Source organism: Capra hircus, chromosome 22 (assembly GCF_001704415.2).
Source record: "Capra hircus breed San Clemente chromosome 22, ASM170441v1, whole genome shotgun sequence".
Lineage (NCBI taxonomy): Eukaryota > Metazoa > Chordata > Mammalia > Artiodactyla > Bovidae > Capra > Capra hircus.
In genome coordinates, this window is record NC_030829.1 from 42361688 (window position 1) to 42384871 (window position 23184).

Genomic DNA, 23184 nt, shown 5'->3' on the forward strand with positions numbered 1-23184 from the left:
ATCAGGCTTAGGTTTAATTCATGTGATCTATCATCCACTGGATTTCCTTGCCCTGCTCATTTGGCCTTGATTTGAAAAACAACACCTTGTCTTCTACTTCCATCCTTTCTGAGTTGACTTTAGTAACTCTTATCTTCATCTTCTTAGGCTTACTTGATTGTGGGAAGGGGGAAACTTCACAGAGGGATCAACATATACAAAGGCTCAGTGGTGAGAGGTTTATGGCATTGAATTTAAGAAGGGACGTATACATTTAGTAGGTCCAGCATGTTCTACCTGTGGCATGCTTTCACCTGTGGTAATAACAGTCTGAGTAAACATGTCACAAAGGCCCCACACTTCCTTGTTGATGGCCATGGCAGACAGTGCTAATCAATCATGACAACCCTGTAGTTCTTCGTAACAGACACTCCAGATAGTTACTAGCAACCTTTCAGTGTTGGAACTCAAGATGAAACCTATTTGCTCTCCAGGAGATGATTTTTGCAGAGCATAAAGTTTTCTTCAAATGGATTTTTCTTATATTGATTCTCCATAAAAAATAAAGAAGAAAAAAAAAAAACTGAGACCAAAACATTAAATCTCAACTTCGTGAAGTCATTTCTTTAGGGAGGAAATATAACACGGTTCAGAATATCAGACATCTCAAGCAAGCATTTGACGAGTGCTAGATTTAGTTAGTTCATAGTTGAATTTTCTGACAAGTGTCGAAAGTGCTGAAACTCAGTGCTGTTGCTTAAGATGGGATCAATATAGGTTAGATACCAGACTGGAAGCAGAGTTGAACTGAACTTCATTCTTGTCAGACTGAGAGTCCTCATCTTTGTGCAAAGATGGATTAAGAGGAGAGGCTCGTTTCTCAGGAACTTTGATTATATGCAAGCAGTTGGATAAGTACTTGGTTACAACCTCAGAGTTCTGGAATATGTACAAAATTCAGTCACCTAATACATAAAGCATACATACATTAGGCTGTGTTATGCAATTTACATACATTATCCTCATTGAATATAATCCTTATATCAATTCTATAAGGTAGAGCCTACTTTTATTCCTAGGTTAAAGGTGAGGAAATTGAAAAGAGAGAACCCTAATTTGCCTGAAGTTTTTAAGTGGAAGAACCATGATTTTGGTCCACTCTGACTGCAGAGCCTGTCCTCTTTTATCTGTTATTATCCACTTTTAATTGAAATACAGTAAATGTATAAAGTTGTGTTAGTTTCAGGTGTATAGCAAAGTGCTTCCATTTCAGATTCTTTACCATTATAGGTTGTAAGACATTAATATTGTTTCCCATGCTTAAAGCCTGCTCAACTTTCACACTGCCCTTCCTTTGTTTGCATTGCAGGTTTTGTAATTTTCTTTGAAGGAAATTTCATCCAGTACTGACTGTGGTTTTGATGAAGCAAGCCCTTTGGTCCTGCAGGACACTTGGGCAGTAACTTCTAGAACTTTAGCCCTAGGGTAAGGTACTGATGAATCATAGCCTCACCGCTACCACTAGGGTAATAAAGAACTCCAGTTAAGGTTAGGCTGGAAGACTATAGCAAGAGTACTTCCAGCCCTGGGATTAGAGTGGTTATTTGTTATCTAGCCAAGAAGCAGCAGGATTGATGAGAACTAAAAAGCAGAAAAGTACTTTCCCAATATAGTAAGCCTTGTTTCTCAAAATGTAGTCTTTGGACCACCTGCATCGGAAGTAGTATGAAGTTCCAGATCCAGAAATATCTCCCCCATAATGCTTTGTTTTAATTGACAAAGTAAGACTTTTCTTAACACTCATGCATTTGAGGAGCTATCAAAGCTATGAAGCAATAAGATAGTTTATAGTTGAGGTTTGCAGCCTCAGAAAATAGGAAAGGAGAAAACCTTCTGGCTTCTGAATCTTAGAAAGGAGATTAGAGGTACGAAGGTCAGATACAGGAGGTATGAGAGGGCAAGGAAATGGGGAGGCCAGAGAGTTGGCATGCTAACATTGAGAACCTGAAAGAAGGGCAGGAATGTGAATGTAAGGAGAAGCTGCCTTGTGTCACTCTTTTTGGTCTCTCCCTACTCCCCTTCAGAACAGAGCTGTGCAGACATCTCTGGACCCTGTCGTCTTGTTCAGTTGCTGAGTCATGTCTGACTCTTCGAGACCCTATGAACTACAGCACACCAGGCTTCCCTTTCCTTCACTAACTCCTAGAATTTGCTCAAACTCGTGTCCATTGTGCCAATAATTATGCCATCCAGCCATCTCATCTTCTGTCATCCCCTTTTCCTCCTTTCTTCAGTCTTTCCTAGCATCAGGGTCTTTTCCAGTGACTCAGTTCTTCCCATCAAGTGGTCAGAATATTGGAGCTCCAGGTTCAGCATCAGTCCTTCCAGTGATTATTCAGGGTTGATTTTCTTTAGGATTGACTGGTTTGATCTCCTTGCTGCCCACGGGACTCTCAAGAGTCTTATCCGGCACCACAATTTAAAAGCATCGATTCTTCAGCGCTCAGCCTTCTTTATGATCCAGCTCTGACATCTGTCATGACTGCTGGAAAACCGTAGCCTTGTGGGCAAAGTGATGTCTCTGCTTTTTAATACAGTGTCAAGATTTGTCATAGCTTTTCTTCCAAGGAGCAAGTGTAATTTTATGGCTGCAGTCACCATCCACAGTGATTTTGGAGCCCGAGAAAATAAAATCTGTCACTATTTCCACTTTTTCTTCATCTGTTTGCCATGAAGTGATGGGACTGGATGCCATGGTCTTAGTTTTTTGAATGTTGAGTTTGGTTTGGGTAATTTTGTCTAATTTAAGTATCAAACAAAGGAAGGGCAGCAAGGGTTTGGTCAAGCATAGGAGCAAATGGTTCTAAAACTGCAAGCCTGCTGTTTTCACTGTAGCCTGGTGATTTAGATATTAGCCCTGTTTTGCAGATGAAAAAACTAATATTCTTACAACTACTTACTTGCTGAAGTCTCACAGATAGTAAGTGGTAGAACCAGGATTTAAAGCCAAGTTGGTATGTGTCTGTGGCCTGTGGTCACTCCAGTTGGTCTTTCAGGATGCCAGGTGCAGATGTTAACAGTTCTAATAACATGGACAGCTCAACTCTTCTCAGCCTGTGCTTTGCTCTTGCTCCTTCAGCCAGGATGGTGATGTTATCAGACCTGCTAGCAGCAACCCGGTGTCTTGGCAGCATTCTTTCTCATCCAGTCTTTAGCCCTCCATTTTTCCTTGACCCTCCTCTTTTTCCTCTCCTAGTTTTACTTCCACTTTCACCTCCTTCTGGAATTAGAGTATTTCCTGACTTACCCTCTGCTGCCAAGAGTCGAAATTACTTTTAATCTCAGTTAACTGCTTAGATGTTATGGGGCACTTGGTTGAGTGAATCTGAAGTGGAGATTGCTCATTATAAATGCAGTTGCCTTTAAAAATAAAATGCTGTATAAGTGAAGCCAAAGGTTACTCTTTACAGATTGTTTCTGCAAAAGCAAATAGGCCCTTGTCATTCATAATGAAGGTTACAGTGCTCTGAAATTTAGGATCAGCTGATGCTGCTCTTTCAGAGGAGGTAAGAGAAGCACTTGAATGTTTAAATATACAATAATTCGGAAGTGTTGTCACCACTGTAGATTGTGCTTTGCAGTTGCCAACTTAGCACATCTAAAAAAATGTTACCTACAAATGTTCCTACATTTAAAACTACTCCCTGTTCCTTTGTTCCCTTCAATTAAAAGAAAAAGATGTTGAAATGACTAATATTCTAGTACCAAGAACATAACAGACCAAAACAGGTGATTTTATGCTATTGCTATAGAAACAGCAGTAAGAGAAATGAGTATAAACCTTGCTTTTAAATGATTCAATTATTTTCTTTTAGACCGTTGGTGCCATAATAGACATTCTCTTTTTAAGTGAATAAGAAATTGAGCACCTATCATTGTAGATTTTTACTTTACACAAATCATCTTTTTCTTTAGCTAAAATCATGGCACATAGAAAAATAAAGATTAAGTAGCTTTTTCTAAATGCTGCCTCAGTTTAGAATTCATGCAGAAATTTCTATAAACCTATTGTCACTAGACACAGTCTGAAGATTTTGCTATATGAATTTGGCCACCATATACTCAGTTAGTATTTACTGAGTACCTACTAGTTGCCAGGTATCTGCTAGACACATCACCACCGCCCTTGTATTCCAAGGAGAAGAAGGAGGTACCTGCTTCTTGATAGGGTGATAAAGATATTTGAGACTTGAAGGAGGATGAAGAGCTAGCCATATCAAGAGGAAGAGGAAGGGTACCTGTAGAAAGAAAAAACCTGTGCAAATTCCTGTTAAATGCACACACCAAGTATGAGGTTAGAGAGCAGTAAGGAGGAGGGATATTTATGAATGAGATAGGCACGTATGCTGATTAATATTCCACCCCTCCAGATATGTGCACTGCCTTCTAGCATGTGCTGTGTGTCCTGGGAGTTAGATCCCTCCTGTTCTCCCACATCAGACTGTACTAATCACCCAGGCTCCTTTGACCTCAAGATATCCCAAGCAACAGAAAGTAGCATCTGAAGGTCAGCAGACAGGAGGAGAAAAGGCAGTGTACTTCTTTCCTTTCTTCCTGCTGATGCCCCCACCTATGAAGATGCAGTTGGTCTGCCTCCAGTCTTCCCCTTTCCCCTGCAGACCTAGGAACAGTAATGGCTGCCCACTGTTGTTATTTTTCCATGTCTAACTGTACATTCTTTCTTCAGCCCTGCCCATACCTCTGTAAGGAATCATTTAGTAATCACCTGTCCATTTGAACCATGTGGTATGAACTCTGTTCCCTTTGAGGTCCTTGATTATAGAGAATGAGGCCTGATGAGTAAAGAAGGGTGGGTAATTTATAGACATTATGAGCTAGGAATTTATTTCTTTTTTCTCAGAGAAGCATGAGTCCACTGAAATATGGTAGGATAATTGATCCTCCTTTAAGATGGTCATTCCGGCTGCTCTTGAGGATACTGGAAGGGAGGATGAGAATGGAATCAGGAAGCCAGTTGGGCGGTTTTGTGGGCAAGGAACAATGGTGCTTGAGCTAGAGTGATAGAATAGAAAATAGAGAAACAAATAGATTCAGTACAGAACTGATAGACTTGCAGGGAGGAACTCTGAATCAAGGGTGACTCTTAACTTTCTGGTTTGAGCTTCTAGGGAGTGGTGAGGATGGGAAATTTGGGCTCTTTTCTTAGTAAGGTCCATTTGAAATGTCTGTGAAATATGTAGGAAAAGATTCAAGCAGGCAGTTTGGAGTTCAGGAAATGAGTCAGGGCTAGAAATGTAGATTGAATTGCCAACATAGGGATAACATTTAGAACCAGACATAGGAGTGGAAATAGTCACCAAGGTAAAAAATGTTAAAAAGAAAAAAAAAAAAAAAAAAAACTCAGAAAACCCAAGAGCTCCCTGATTGAAAGTCTTCAGGGGCTGTTTGAATGCACATGTTAGTTCCTCTCAAATATTACTAAAATAACATGAAAATCAGTTTTAGAGAAAAAAGAATGAAAATGATGAATGCTTCAGAAATAAAATATGAAAATTCTGTGTTTATACTTCTCCTTATAAAATAAACTTAATATCTAATTGGTTGTATTTTTTAAAAGAGCAGTAGTCTTTTACCTTCTAGGAACACTGCTTTACTCCTGCTGTGAACATTGGCACACATACATTAACATCTCATGTATCCACTTTAGTCTTGTGCTAGAAACTTGTCAGTTGACCAGAGAACTGAATGAGTTAATTTCTCTCCTCATCTCAAGCTCTTATTTCTAACCAACAAGATTATGCTCAGGTGGTGAATTCTGCATACTGTCTAACTTAATTGGGAAATGTGTTTACAATGATAAGCTTCTAGCCGAATTTAAATGAAGGAAAGCTTTCTAATTTCACCTTTCATTTACTAGAATTTTTTAAGATAAAAGAAAGTGTTAAAATGGCACCAATGTGTTACCACTAATGCAATCCATAATAACCGAATCTGTTTGCTTTTTTACTTCAGAGCAACCATCAGGCCCTGCACAGAGAGATGTCTTGGTGTTTTTCTTTAGGTCTTCTGCAAGTGATCATCCCTTGACTCCAGGGGCATATAGATTTTATTATATGGCCTTCTAGCTTTTATATTATAGCATTGAACTGTCATCTATAGCATCCATTAGAATGGTATTGACAAAATGTCCACTCGTATTGAACTAAGCACTCAATAAACCACTATAAGTAAATTGTTATGCTCTTACTTCGAAGGATAATCTGTTGATTCCCCACGCTAGTCTGGGCCTAGCAGAACAGCCCTAGCAACAGTTCCCTTGCGATACTTGAAAAATGTTGTTTAACGTCTGTTTTGAAGTACCCAGAAGTGAAGCATTTTTAACTTTTTTTTTTAATTACTGCTTGCATAGAATATTTATTTTATTTCAGATAGTTAACCACTAATCACTGTTTCTCAAGAGGAAGGTCAGGGCATAAATTATATGCGTATAATAAGAAAATTTGGAGAATCATTCTCCAAAGGTAACTTTTTTTAATAGTTTTTTTGTGAGTACCTTCAGAGATTGTCTGTCTGTATGATGCATCCATTATTTTTTCCACAAATAGAATCATACCATTTATATTCTTTGGGAATTGGTGTGGTATTTTGAGTTTCCCTCATAGCTCAGTTGGTAAAGATTCCACCTGCAATGCAGGAGACCCTGGTTCGATTCCTGTATTGGAAAGATGCACTGGAGAAGGGATAGGCTACTCACTCCAGTATTCTTGGGCTTTCCTTGTGTTTCAACTGGTAAAGAATCCACTTGCAATGCGGGAGACCTGGGTTTGATCCCTGGGTTGGGAAGATCCCCTGGAGAAGGGAAAGGCCACCCACTCCAGTATCCTGGCCTGGAGAATTCCATGGACTGTATAGTCTATGGGGTCGCAAAGAGTCAGATAGGACTGAGTGGTATTTTGACACTAGGGCTTTCTACTTTATCTGTCTTGGAAATCTTTCTATAATACTGTATATTAATCTTATTCTTTTTTAGCTATCATATGTATCATTGCATGGGTATAGCGTAGTATATTTATCCTCTTGTGATGGACCTCTAAATTTTCCCCATATCTTCATTTTTCTATTAGTGTTATAATTAACACCCATTTAAGTATATCTTTATGTGCTTGGGAAATTGCCTCCATTTAAAAGATATGTGAGATTTTCATGTAGTAAATAGAACTGGGGGAGTTGGTGATGAACAGGGAGACCTGGCATGCTGCGATTCATGGGGTCGCGAAGATCAGACACGACTGAACTGAACTGAAAATAGACCTGGAGAAAGTATATATTACCTAAAGAGTCAAAGTCTTCTATACCTGTAATGACACATTTAAGAAAGCAGAGGTGAGGAGGGGGAGAAAAATCTAAAGAATGAATGTTGGAGGTGTTCAAAGATACTTAGGCGATATCCCCCACCCTCTTGTTGGACAGTCAGATTTTCACTGAGTGACAACTTAGAGCAATTTCTTTTAGATTTTCAAGACTGTCAGTTACTGGAAATCTATAATAGTAATAGTTTGTATAGTGTTTTATATTGATAATTGAGCATCCTAACTGATCTGTAATTTGTGAAAACCGTACTAATTTTAATGTCAAATATCTTCTTTATTGAAGTCTTCAGGAAGTAATCATTTATGATAGTACTATTCAGTTCAACAGAATAAGCAATTAACTGGAACAAATAATGCCCTTGTTCAATCGCTAAGTCACGTCCGACTCTTGTGGCCTCACTAACTACAGCATGCCACGCTTCCCTGTCCTTTATCTCCCGGAGTTTGCTCAGATTCTTGTCCATTTAGTCAGTGATGCCATCTAACCATCTCATCCTCTGCTGCCCTCTTCTCCTTTTGCCTTCAATCTTTCCCAGCATCAGGGTCTTTTCCAATGAATTGACTGACTCTTTGTAAACCTATGTACAAACAAAAGGTTACAGTGCTTGGTGTTGTATTTCCTAAACTACACATGAGTTCATTGGCAATTTATGGCAGCGTGTTTTAGCAGTGGGACGGGGGGAGGTTGGAAGAGTACGTGATGTAAGAGTTCCATAATATTAATTCTCACTTTTATGTTAGAGATGATTAAGTAGATAATGCATACCCAAACTGCAGTTTCTCTAAGGAAGGTGAACGTTGGTTGAAAACAGAAGATCTTAAAGAAAGGGAAAGAGACAATACATTAGAGCTGACAGATCAATTAAAAGTGTACATCTGGAGGAGTAATATTCTAAATTTATAAATCATTTCATGTTGTTTTCTCTCAGCAGATGAATGGACAGGTGTAATTATCCCTAGTTTATATGTAAAGGAGTTGGGACTCCAAGAGTTTGACTCAATTCCTATAGCCCTTTGTCTTTAATAATAAATATGTAACTATTGCTGTAGTAGTTTCCTAAATCTCCTATAACAGATTTCCACAAGCTGGATGGCTTAACACAATAGAAATTTGTCATCTCACAGCTGAAAGTCCCAAATCAAGACGTCAGCAGGATTGGTTCCTTCTGAAAGCACGGAGAAGAATCTGCATGCCTTGCTCTCCTAGTTCCTGGCAGTTACCATCAGACTTTTTGGCATTTTTTGGTTTATAGATGCATCACTCCAGTTTCTGCCTCCATCCTTTTCCTGTCTTTGTCCAAATTTCCCACCTTTTTAAGGACATCAATCATTGGATTACAACCCATACTAATTTAACATGACTTTATCTTAATTTGATTACATACACAAAGATCCTATTTTCAGATAAGGTCACGATCACAGGTGTCAGTAATTAGGACTTGAACATACCTTCTGGGGGACACAATTCAAACCCCAACAATGACTGTAAGTCACTGAATGAATGTAGGAGCACAAGAGCTTCACCAATTAAATTGTGTGTTTTATACTAATGGAATAGAAATACTATTTCTATACTTTTCTCCTAAATTTTCATTTATCAAAAGTCCCATCACCAATAAGTCATTAACTAGTAACAGCTTTCTTTCTCATGGAATGTAATTCACATACCCTGAAAGTCTCCCTTTCAAAGTATATGATTTAGTGGGTTTTAGTATACTTCATGGGGGCTTCCCAGGTGACTCAGTGGTAAAGAATCCTTCCCACCTGCCAAGCAGGAGACACAGGTTCGATTCCTGAGTTGGGAAGATGCCCTGAGAAGGAAATGGCCACCCACTCCAGTATTCTTACCTAGGAAATCCCATAGACAAAGGGGCCTGGCAGGCTACAGTCCACGGAATCACATTGAGTCGGACAGGACTTAGTGATTAGCCACTGGACCACCAGAGAAGTCCCAGTATCTCATGGTTTTGATTTTTATTTCCCTACTGGTTAATAATGTTGAGCATGTTTTCATTTGCTTATTGGTCATTTTTAATTTTCTTCAGAGAAATGTCTACTCAGATCCTTTGCTCATTCTTTAATTGGATTACTTCTTATTATTGATTTGTATGAGTTCTTTATACATTTCAGACACTAGACCCTATCAGATATATGGTTTGTAAAAATTTTCTTTCATTCTTTCTTATAGCGTCCTTTGTAGGACAAATTTTTTACAAAAAAGAAACTCAGTACATCTGTTTTTCCCTTGTTGCTTGTGTTTTAGGTGCCATACTATTTTTGTCCTTAAATTTATACTGTTGATCCATTTTTATAAATTAGAATAAGAAGAGAATTTCCTCCACTTGTTAAAAGCTATCTATGAAAAACATATATCACATAGCTTATTATACTTACTGAGGAAAGATTGAATGCTTTCTCCCTATGATTAGAAACAAAACATGGCTGTTTTCTTTCACGATTTCTGTTCATCATTATATTAGAGATTCTAGTCAATGCAATAAAGCAAGAAAAATATGTAAATAATGTAAGGCATTCATACTGGAAAGGAAAAGGCAAGACTGTCTTTAATCACAAACAATATGACTGTCTGCAGAAAAGTAATGAGTTCATTGAGGTTGAGGAGTATGAAAATCAATATACAAAAATCAGTTGTATTTCTATATACTAACAAAGAACAATCTGAAGATGAATTAAGAAAACAATTCTGCAGTAACATCAAAGAGAATGAGAAGTTTAGGAATACTTCAACAAATTTAGTACAAGATTGGTGTACTGAAATTAAAAAGTGTTGCTGAGAGAAATTAAAGATATAAGTAAATGGAGAGCCATTTTATTAAAAGATTCCATATTCTTGATAATTTTCCCCAAATTGCTCCCAAGATTCACCAGCAGATGGGTGGTTGTGTTTTGTAGAAAGTGATGACCTTATCCTAAAGTTTATATGGGATTTCAAAAGTATAGGAAAACAGTTTTGTAAAAGAAGAACAAACATGGAACATTCATACTTAACTCAAAATTTACTGTTAAGCTATAGCAGTTAAGGCAATATGATAATAGCATGATGAAAATAACGAAGCAGCTAACAGAATCAAGAAATAAACCTTCATTTGTTATCACTTGTTTTTGTTTTGTTTTATTTACAAAGTATTGTAATTGAGGTAATTCAGTGGGTAAAAGAATAGTCTTTTAACAAATGGTACTAGGACATTTGGATATCCACATGCAAAAAATTAATTTAGAGCCTTACCTCACACAGTATATAAAAATTAACTCAAAATGGATTGTAGACCTAAATGTAAGAGTTAAAGTTGTAAAATATCTCCGTGACCTTTGGGTTTCTGCAAAGGCAAAGCCTTTTTTAGGTGTGCTGTTGCTGCTGCTGCTGCAAAGTCGCTTCAGTCGTGTCTGCCTCTGTGTGACCCCATAGACAGCAACCCACCAGGCTTTCCCGTCCCTGGGATTCTCCAGGCATTAACACTGCAGTGAGTTGCCATTTCCTTCTCCAATGCATGAAAGCGAACAGTGAAAGTGAAATCACTCAGTCATGTCCGACTCTTAGCAACCCCATGGACTGCAGCCTACCAGGCTTCCCTGTCCGTGGGATTTTCCAGGCAAGAGTACTGGAGTGGGTTGCCATTAGCTTCTCCATTTTTAAGTATGACAAACAGTCATTAAGTTAAGAAAAAAATGATAAGTTGAACTTCATAAAAATTTTAAAGTTTGCCTTTCAAAAAAACCCACTATTATATAAATGAAGACAAGCCACAGATACGTGAAAACATTTACAAATCATTCATGTGATTAGATTCTTATACCCAGAATATAAAAATGACCAATTGGTTATTAATACAAAAACATCAGCCAATTTAAAACTTGGTAAAAGATTTGAATAGGCAGTTTATAAATGAGATAGGGAAGCATGGCTAAAAACACATGATAATATTCTCAACATCATTTGTCACTGAAGTGATGTCGCTCAGTCATGTCCGACTCTTTGTGACCCCATGGACTGCAGCCTACCAGGCTCCTCCGTCCATGGGATTTTTCCAGACGAGTACTGGAGTGGGTTGCTATTTCCTTCTCCAGGGGAATCTTCCTGACCAAGGGATCAAACCTGGGTCTCCCACAGTGTAGACAGATGAATTACCATCTGAGCCACCAGGGAAGTCATTTGTCATTAGGAAAATACAAATTAAAGCCACAGTGAAATAACACCTTATATCCACCGCAGCGACTGTCTCCCTGATTATGTATGTAAGAACATGAAAACATTATGTCCACACACAGAGTTAAACATGAATGTTTTTAGTATGTGGTATTTAAATTAGCTAAACTAAAGACAGTGTATAGATCCACCAACTCAGCTGGTGAATGGATAAACAAAACGTGACTTATCCATACATTGGAATACTATTCTGCAATAAAAAGTAATAATACATGATACAATTTGGATGAATCCTAAAAAAGTTATGCAAAATAAGTCAGATGCAAAAGATTTTGTATATTTTCATTCCATCTGTATGAAATATCCAGAAAAGGCAAATGTTTGGAGACCAAAATCAAATTAATGATAGTAGGTGAGAATGAGGTTTGACTGCAGACAGTCTTGAGGAATCTTTGGTGATGAGAATGTTCAACAACTGAATTCTGATGATGGTTGCATAGCTCCTTAAATATTCTAAACGTGTACACTAAAAATGGTGAATTTTAGCACATGTAAATTATACCTCAATAAAGGTATTTTTAAAAAGGGAATCAAGTGACAAAGTCTTTTGATCTATGTTATTAGTTTAAAATCATATGTGAAATATTTATTATAATAAATGTTAACAATAAAGAGAGCTATATTGTGCTTTAAATAGAACATGAAAGTATATTAGGGGCAGAATTACTCCTCTTCATTAAGGACAAAAGAGTCCTTAATGAATTTAAACCTTAGCAGAAGTGATCCAAGGAAAGCTAATGAAATAAAACTCCCTTTTGATGATTGTGAAGCCTAGGAATGAATGTGTAAGGGAGACCTTATACATGAAACCACCTTCTATAAAACTTTAAACTTCAGAATACAGCTGTATCAGCTATGTACCTAAACATCATTGCACATATTTAAATGTACTGTTTAATTATAAAAAGTAATTATACCTAGAGTTATTTGATAGCATCACTAAAGATGTACATTTCAATTTTGTTCTTTTTAGTTCACAACAGGAAAAATAGCATTTTACCTTTAAAAATGAATGATTCTAATAAATTAATTAAGTCATTAGAAGTCTGACATCAGTTTTGCAAGTTCATTCTGACCTGAAGTGAACATTCACAAGTGATTGTAAATGACTGTATATATACAGAAGAAAAGTGACTAGGTAACCTGAATAGATGAGGGTATCTATGCTTTTGGAAGGTTGCTACCATTTACTCAGATACTCACTGAAATTGCCATTGTGAAAAAAAAAATTGTCAATCAAGATGAAGATATAAAAGTGAATTGAAAATTCAATTGAAAAGTAATTTTCCTTTCAAATGGCTTGCAACTATAGATGTTAAGTTTGAAAAGAATGTTGTTAATGACCATAGCTGAGAGAGTTACATACCTGCTGATCACTAAAATATTATAATAAATGAGGTTGATTTTCCCGTTGACTACCGTGTTTTTTCTTAATGTGGTGTCATTACTTTTTCTATCACATTGCTGACCCTTAGCTATCAATGCTCACTTACAGATGTAAGAGATGTATTAACTCGTACTTAAAAAAAAAACAACAGAAACAAATGTGTATTTAAGTGCAAGAGGAGTGATGCAAGTATTGCTTGTCTTTTTCTGCTTTGTTAAGTCACAGGAGGTTTTAGATGGTGAAAATCAAGCCTGTATTACAAGTGAAGAGATGTTTTACAAGCAGCCTTCCTTAGCAACTAAATTGTCCCCAAAAAAGCACATAAGCGTAATGAAGCTTTTAAGTCATCACACATATGCATTTATACTCTCTCTCATGAATGACTAATTTTAATTTTTTTAAGTAGCAATTCAGCTTACTTTCAGAACCATTTAAGCTTAGCACATGATTTTGTTTTCCCTTCAAAACCAACTATTCTTGATGATGAGATAGAGAAGTTTTACATATTTATTTTTGCAAAGACAGTGGAATAAAACCTCATCATCATTTGAGTGGCTTAGTCCTAATACCTCTGTCCTAAGCAGGGCACGTGATCATTTAGAATTTCTTCTAGAAATCAGTCATAATAGATTAAACTGAGAGCTGTTTTGTGCAAACCAAACCTGACCTCCATAAGGGTAAAGTCATGCTATGCACCCATCTTGTGGTTCTTATCAAGCTTTGTTAGCCCAGGGGGCTAACTTTTCTTAATATATATATTGGGTTATGTTAAAAGACCTGCTATAGAAAGGAATATATTTCTATGTAGTCTTCAGAAATATTCTGTCTGGAATCTGTCAGGTTCTAACTTTGATTTCACTCAACTCTTGCAGAAATGGCACCTTCTCTGGGAAGCCATCCCTGACTACCTCATCTGAAATAATACTTTTTACCCCATCTCCATCAGCTTGTTGTGCTTTACTTTTATTTATAGTCCTTATTGAGAGCTGACGCATTATATGTCTCATTGTTCACTTGCTTCTTATTTATTACTGCTGTCTTCTTCAATTAACACACATGCCTCATGAAGGCAGGGACTTTGTTTGATTCACTATGACATCCGCAGTATTTCCTTCCAGACTTGACACTAAGTAGGTGCATAAAAAGGGGTCCCTTGGTGACTCAGGTGGTAAAGAATCCACCTGCAATGCGGGAGTCTTGGGTTCGATCCCTGGGTTGGGAAGATCCCCTGGAGGAGGGCATGGCTACCACTCCAGTATTCTTGCCTGGAGAATCCTCATGGACAGAGGAGTCTGGTGGACTGCAGTTCATGGGATCGCAAAGAGTCAGACACAACTGAGTGACTAAGCACACACACACACAGGTGCATAATAAATAGATAGGCAAATATATGATTCCAATAGAGTTTCAACAAAGACAGTTCAGCATCTGTTTCCCAGTTTACTACAAAACTCTCAGCCAAGCTCTGTGAGATGCTTTGATAACCAGGATATGGTCTCAGTCCTCAGGGACCTCTCAGGCCAATAGAAGAGAGAGATTGTAGATAGCAACCTACAGTGACACCCATATTTTTTCACCAAGACTCGCAGCGGCAGGATGAAGGATGTCATGGCTGACAACCCTGCCCATTCCCACTTTCAGTTTGGAGGTTGGCACATCAGTAGAGGATAATGTGGTCACGTATAGGCCAGTCAGATTTTAGTTATAACAATATTAAAGGAGAAACATACAAAGCATTTAGTAAGCAATCCACCGCCACGCAGATTGATAGTGGTTAGTACCTAGGTAGAGTTTTTTCTGTGCCAGGCACTGGTCTGAACATTTTATGTATTTTACTTATGCACTCCTCACAACAATCCTGTGAGTACTGTTAGTATTCCATATTTTACTGCTGAGGAAACTAATGCAGAAAAGGTTAACTAAATTGCCCAGTGTCACACAGCTAAAAATGGTGAAGCCAAAATTTGAACCCAAAACATCTGGCTTCAGAATTATTGCTCTTAATCTTCATGGCCTATTTCCCTACTTGTTGTTAATGATTAGTCTAAAATAATGACTATTGCTAAAAAAGCAAAAATGTCAGTACTTGCAAACTATGTTTCCAACTCAAGATGACAACACTGATGAATTTTTAACAATTTTTTCTTCATCCAAATTGCAGAAATTCTACTTCTCTTGTGCTTATGCATTTGTATATTAGGAAGTTTACAAATTCAGACTACTTTGTGGAATTTAGAAGGAGAGATTGCTTGAAACTCTAATACGGAATTTGGAATACCAAATTCTAAACCCTTTTAAACTCAATTAAAATATTACTAGCAAGTTGTAAAACTGAGATATATGAGACCACATTTTCAGTTCAGTTCAGTCGCTCAGTCATGTCCGACTCTTTGCAACCCTATAAACGAAAGCACACCAGGCCTCCCTGTCCATCACCAACTCCCAGACTCCACCCAAACCCATGTCCATTGAGTCGGTGATGCCATCCAACCATCTCATCCTCTGTCGTCCCCTTCTCCTCCTGCCCTCAATCTTTCCCAGCATCAGGGTCTTTTCAAATGAGTCAGCTCTTCACATCACATGGCCAGAGTATTGGAGTTTCAGCTTCAGCGTCAGTCATACCAGTAAACACCCAGGACTGATCTCCTTTAGGTTGGACTGGTTGATCTCCTTGCAGTCCAGGGGACTCTCAAGAGTCTTCTCCAACACCACAGTTCAAAAGCATTAATTCTTCAGTGCTCAGCTTTCCTTATAGTCCAACTTTCACATCCATACAAGACCACTGGAAAAGCCATAGCCTTGACTAGACGGACCTTTGTGGACAAAGTAATGTCTCTGCTTTTTAATATGCTGTCTAGGTTGGTCATAACTTTCCTTCCAAGGAGTAAGTGTCTTTTAATTTCATGGCTGCAGTCACCATCTGCAGTGATTTTGGAGCCCAGAAAAATAAAGTCTGACACTATTTCCACTGTTTCCCCATCTATTTCCCATGAAGTGATGGCACTGGATGCCATGATCTTCGTTTTCTGAATGTTGATCTTTAAGCCAACTTTTTCACTCTCCTCTTTCACTTTCATCAAGAGGTCCTTTAGTTCCTCTTCACTTTCTGCCATAAGAGAAAGTGATGCATGTCATCTGCATGTCTGAGGTAATTTATATTTCTCCTGGCAATCTTGATTCCATCCCAGTGTTTCTCATGATGTACTCCGCATAGAAGTTAAATAAGCAGGGTGACAATATACAGCCTTGACGTACTCCTTTTCCTATTTGGAACCAGTCTGTTGTTCCATGTCCAGTTCTAACTGTTGCTTCCTGACCTGCATACAGGTTTCTCAAGAGGCAGGTCAGGTGGTCTGGTATTCCCATCTCTTTCAGAATTTTCCACAGTTTATTGTGATCCACACAGTCAAAGGCTTTGGCATAGTCAATAAAGCAGAACTAGATGTTTTTCTGGAACTCTCTTGCTTTTTTGATGATCCAGCAGACGTTGGCAATTTGATCTCTGGTTCCTCTGCCTTTTCTAAAACCAGCTTGAACGTCTGGAAATTCACGGTTCATGTATTGCTGAAGCCTGGCTTGGAGAATTTTGAGCATTATTTTACTAGCGTGTGAGATGAGTGCAATTGTGTGGTAGTTTGAGCATTCTTTGGCATTGCCTTTCTTTGGACATGATGACTCATAAAGTTGACTATAGTTACTGACCTAAGAGCACCAAGGAGGGGTGGAAAAAGTTCAGTTATAAGGTTGAAAACATGCTGTAGGAAGTAAGAAAATAAAAGTGATTATTTTTAATTTGGAGATCCAAGATGTTTTCAAGGAGTAGGTGGCATATCTAACCCAAACTGTGATGGATGAATATAGTTCAGGTGACATAATAAGAGAAGGGACTTTCCAAGGGAAATGCATAAGCAAAGGCATGGAAAATACAAAAGAATGGAGTATGTTTAAGTAGAAGTGAGTGCCAGTATTGTCATTGTGGCAGCCCACTCCAGTGTCCCATCATGTGTCCTCTGGATCCACCTCTGGTGTCAGCTGCAGCTGCAGAGATCAATTTGATGTCTTAGTGTCTAGAATCTAGTTTCCTCACCTACAAAATGGACGATGAATATACTACCTGTAGTGAAGAATTGATGTGAGACTTAATAAGAGAACGTCTGTGGATGTGCTAAGAACAGCTACTTAAGAATAGTTGTTTTCCCCACACTCCCTCCAGAGTACATTTCCATCTCTTAGCTACTTCCATATCTCTAGTACCTTGTTCTATACCTCTAAGGCGTTGACTGACTGTTAGTTGAATTAATTAATGAATCGGGAGGAAAATTTGAATAGAAGACCTTGAAGTTGAGTCGTTATTAGTGATGCTGGGCTACAGAGTAGGACTGTTTATCTAAGTCACTAAATGGAATAAAAATATTGGTTGTCATTGTGGAAGAGGTTTAGGTTTAGATGAAAACTTGTTCTCTTTAAAGTCACCCAGAATGATGACAGTAGAGGAAAACTGTGATTCAGGTGCTAGAATTGCCCAGAAGTACGAAGAAATGTTATAAAAAAGGCAGTAGATGACAAATCAATATAGACTAGACTTAAGGGAAAATAGTTTTTAATGGTTTAAAATTTTTAAATGTTAGCATTAAATTCAAATGCATATGGACCATTCACCAGTCTTATGTTGGGTCATACAATGTCTTAGTATTTTTTTTTTTTTGATGAAAAGCAAATTTTATCAAGTATGTTTTCTGATCACAGTGGGATTAAATTAAAAATCAATAGTAATTAAATATATAAGGGAAAAAATACTGTACTGTTTGGAAATTGAATAGCACATTTCTAAGTAATCCAAGATTCAAAGAAAAAAATCATATGGAAATTAGAAAATATTTCAAACTGAATAAAAGTTACAATACAACATAATCAGAATTTGTGGGATGCAGCTATGATAATGCTTAGAGGAAAGCTTGTCATTTTAAATGCCTGTATGAGAAAAGAGAAAGGTCTAAAATTAATTATCTAACTTTCCATCCTAGGAAGCTAATGGGAAAAAAGAACAAATTAAATTCAAAATAAGTAGAAGGAAAGAAATTATAAAAATAAGATCAGGAAGCAGTAAAATTGAAAAGAAAGGAAAGTTTTTCAACAGCAAAAATTGTTTCTTTTAAAAAAATGGACTTGGTAAACCACAACAAGATTGATATACTTAAAAAGAGAGAAGTCACAAATTACCAGTGTCAGGAATGAGAGGGGATACCACTACAGATCCTACTGATCTTACAAAAAAGGAATTTATCGTAATAAAGTCAACAATCTTAAATGAAAATTGCAACTTACCAAAACTGAAACAAGAAAAACTGGAAATCTGAGTAGCCCTGTAAACCTATTAAATTGAAGTATAACCTTAATCTTCCTAGAGAGAAAACTACAGGCACAGATGGTAAAGAATCTGCCTGTAATACAGGAGACCTGGGTTTGATTCCTGGGTTGGGAAGTTCTCCTGTAGAAGGAAATGGCAACCCACTCCAGTATTCTTTCCTGGAGAGTTCCATGGACAGAGGAGCCTAGCAAGCTTCAGTCCATGGGGTTGCAAAGAGTCGGAAGCTACTGAGCGACTTAACATTAAAGAATAATCAGCATCATTGAAAGAGACACGTGTACCCCAGTGTTCATCACAGCACTGTTTATAATAGCCAGGACATGGAAGCAACCTAGATGTCCATCAGAAGATGAATGGATAAGAAAGCTGCAGTACATACACACAATGGAGTATTACTCAGCCATTAAAAAGAATACATTTGAATCAGTTCTAATGAGATGGATGAAACTGGAGCCTATTATACAGAGTGAAGTAAGCCAGAAAGAAAAACACCAATACAGTATACTAATGCATATATATGGAATTTAGAAAGATGGTAACAATAACCCTGTATGCGAGACAGCAAAAGAGACACAGATGTATAGAACAGTCTTCTGGACTCTGTGGGAGAGGGTGAGGATTGGATGATTTGGGAGAATGGCATTGAAACATGTATAATATCATATATGAAACGAATCGCCAGTCCAGGTTCGATGCATGATACTGGATGCTCCGGGCTGGTGCACTGAGATGACCCAGAGAGATGGTACGGGGAGGAAGGAAGGAGGGGGCTTCAGGATGGGGAACGTGTATACCTGTGGCGGATACATGTTAATGTATGGCAAAAGCAATAAAATATTGTAAAGTAATTAACCTCCAATTAAAATAAATAAATTTATATTTTTAAAAAATAAACATTTTTAGATAATAGAGGAGGAAACACTTTCCAAATCACTTTCTGGAATTAAACTCTGTTATCAAAACCTAACATAGATATTTTAAGAAAATTTTGTACCAGTGTCCCTCATGAACATAAGTGTAAAAATCCTCAAGAGAAATGCTAGCACAATTGAAACTTACACCCAGAATATAAGGTTGGTTCCACATTTGAAAAGCAATCACCTTAATTCAGCATATAGACAGAATCAAGGAGAAAGATAATAGGATCGTTTATCAATACAGAAAAAAACATTTTACAAAATTCTACACCTTTTCATGATTTAAAAAGTCTCAAAAAACTAGAAATAGAAGAAAAGTTTCTCTGATAAAAGAAACCTGCATCTAAAATCATATTTAGTAGAAACTTAGTGAATATTTTCCCCTTATGATAAAGAACAGGGCAAGATCTTATACTCTCATCACTTCTGTTCCATATATTGTGGAGATCCTAACCAAGACAGTAATGCCAGAAAAAATAAATAAAAGGTATAAAAATTGATAAAAACAAAAGTTGAAATCTTTATTTACTGAAGACATGGTTGTATATGTAGAAAATTCTCAGAGACCTAGCAAACCACTACTGAAACTCATGAGTGAATTAAATAAGGTCATAGGAGACAAGGTCTATATACAAAACTCAATGGTATTTCTATATACTATCCTGCTTATTTTACTTATATGCAGAGTACATCATGAGAAACGCTGGGCTGGAAGGAGCACAAGCTGTAATCAAGATTGCTGGGAGAAATATCAATAACCTCAGATGACACCACCCTTATGGCAGAAAGTAAAGAAGAACTAAAGAGCCTCTTGATGAAAGTGGAAGAGGAGAGTGAAAAAGTTGGCTTAAAGCTCAAAGCTCAACATTCAGAAAACGAAGATCATGGCATCCAGTCCCATCACTTCATGGCAAATAGATGGGGAAACAGTGGCTGACTTTACTTTTCTGGGCTCCAAAATCACTCCAGATGGTGATTGCAGCCATGAAATTAAAAGACGCTTACTCCTTGGAAGAAAGATTATGACCAACCTAGACAGCATATTAAATAGTAGAGGCATTAGTTTGCCAACAGGGTCATTTAGTCAAGGCTATGATTTTTCCAGTAGTCATGTATGGATGTGAGCGTTGGACCATAAAGAAAGCTGAGCACCGAAAAATTGATGCTTTTGAACTGTGGTGTTGGAGAAAACTCTTGAGAGTCCCTTGGACTGCAAGGAGATCCACCCAGTCCATCCTAAAGGAAATCAGTCCTGAAGATTCATTGGAAGGACTGATGTTGAAGCTGAAACTCCAATTACTTTGGCCACCTGATGCGAAGAGCTGACTCATTTGAAAAGAGCCTGATGATGGGAAAGATTGAAGGCGGGAGGAGAAGGGGATGACAGAGATGAAATGGTTGGATGGCATCACTGACTCAATGGACATGAGTTTGAGTAGGCTCTGGGAGTTGGTGATGGACAGGGAGGCCTGGCGTGCATCAGTCCATGGGGTTGCAAAGAGTCAGACACGACTGAGTGACTGAACTGAACTGAAAGCATTGTGAAACAAATTAAACAAGGCCCAAATAAACGGAGAGAGATATCATGCAAATAGATTGAAAGACTCAATATAGTTCTCCTTAAATTGATCAATAGATTCAACACAATCCAGTTAAAACTCTCAATAACTTTTATTTTTTTAGCAGAAAATAAGAGGATCTTAAAATCTGTATGAAAAGCAAAGGCCAAACAGATCTTAGACAAAACCAACTTGAAGAGTTTCTTTACCTAGTTTTAAGACTTACTGTGAATCTACAGTAATGAAAGCAGTGTGACATTGGTGTAAGAATGGGTAAATGAAGCAAATGGATTAATATGGAGTAAAGAGTCCAGAAATACACACACACATACATATTTATACTCGATTGAGTTTCAGCAAAGCACCAAGACATTTCAGTGAGTAAAGAAGTCTTTAATAAATGATGGTAGGACAGCTGGATAAACATACAGAAAGGAAAGAACCATACCCAGTACCTCACACAGTACAGAGAACTTGCTGTGAGATAAATCGTAGGCTAAATGTAGAAACTGAAGCTATAAAGATGTGAAAGGAAACAAAAAAGTACTTTCACAACTTTGGAGTAGGTGAGGATTTTTTAAGACAGAAAGCACCTCTATAAATAATGATCAACTGGACATCATGAAAATTAAAAACTTCTGCTAATTAAAACTCATCATTAAGCAATAAGCTAATCTAGATAAAGCATATGTGAGTCTTCTGTGTTCTATTCTTGATACTTTTCTCTAACTTAGAGATTATTTCCAAATAAAAAGATACCATTACAATAACATGCAAGAAAATACTCAGTTTAAATATAAATACACAAAACATATACCTAAATGAGATTGAACACTAAAATCTGTACATTTCAGTTATATAAATCTTACCCCAATAAATAGAGACCATATCTGTTTATCTTTATGATATCTGTTCATCATGCATGGTAGAATGTTCACCCTCTTGTAGGCTCCTGCTGTGCACAATACATTATTATAAACTCCTTACCTTAGCATAAAGCCCCAGCATGATTTGGTCTATTACCTCTCCTTTCTATCTCATGTCTCTCTCTTATGTATTAAGTCCTAGCCCTGCTGACTGTACTGTCTGAAGTAGTTTATTTCTTGATGTTTTCTAGTTCAGTCTCTTTTTTTTTCTCCTTCATTGCATTTGGGATAACTTGCATTTGTTTTGTCTCATTATACTTTTTTTACCTGCCTTTTCCACTGGACTAGAAGCTCTTGCCTGGAAAATCCCATGGGCAGAGGAGCCTGGTAGGCTGCAGTCCGTGGGGTCGCTAAGAGTCAGACAGGACTGAGCGACTTCACTTTCACCTTTCACTTTCATACATTGGAGAAGGAACTGGCAACCCACTCCAGTGTTCTTGCCTGGAGAATCCCAGGGACGGGGAAGCCTGGTAGGCTGCCGTCTGTGGGGTCGCACAGAGTCGGACACAACTGAAGCGACTTAGCAGCAGCAGCAGAAGCTCTAGGAAGGTCGAGATCCTAATTTTTTTCACTGTTGTATTCCCCAATGTATACCTAGGATGTTGGCTTGGCTCAGGGAATATTGGTTGAAAAAGTGAATGAATGAATGAATGAATGTTCCTATTGTTCCATCTGTTGATGAAGTGGGAGTATACTCAGATAGTCCTCTCTTTGGAGTTTGGTCCATACCTCTTCAAATAAAAATGACGTAGTCTTATCCCTACAAGCAAAGCAAATCTTAATAAAATGGTGTCTCAAATAAGTTTTTGGTTGATGGCAATCAAACATTTTGTTTGATTCAAGGGAATTTTTTGTTCTCATTTTCTGTGCAAAATTGCTGTATGTATAGTCTTTCATTTGCTAATCAGTACTTGCTACTGAAGAGAGTTAATAGCAGCCCTTTTGACAATGCCTTACAAACATATTGGATCCTGAATCCTATGGTAAAATGTTTGAGCACACTAACCAACCATATGGATACATTTATTATTTCAAATATATATAAACATATTGCTGTACTATGTATGTAATGAAAGTTACATAAATACACTTTAAAAGGTTGGTATGAAAGGTGATCTAATATTTTTTGCCTCCACTCCAAATGTATATCTCACTTTGAATATGGTACCTTAGGGCAGATATGCTACATTTTCTTATCTCTGTAAGGGTAAAACCTCAGTAGTGTTAACACTTTTACATTTTAAACCTTAACTCTGACAATGACTTGAAAGGCTTTATTGCTTTTTAAATGAATTTATGGTATTGTTTAGTGCAGGTAGGGTAGAATTTTTAGGTCTGGGGAATATTCTGAAATCATTTCTCCTAATATTTATTGTACCTATTTTTTAACATTGTTCAGTGATAGTTTTAATAAGATTAGAAAAGTGGGAAG

General features: G+C 37.4%; 1 protein-coding gene across 8 annotated transcripts in view; it reads left to right on the plus strand.

Moving 5' to 3' along the window:
• Window positions 1–23184, plus strand: part of C22H3orf67 (chromosome 22 C3orf67 homolog) — a 257850-nt gene that overhangs the window by 67231 nt on the left and 167435 nt on the right. The window lies entirely within an intron of this gene.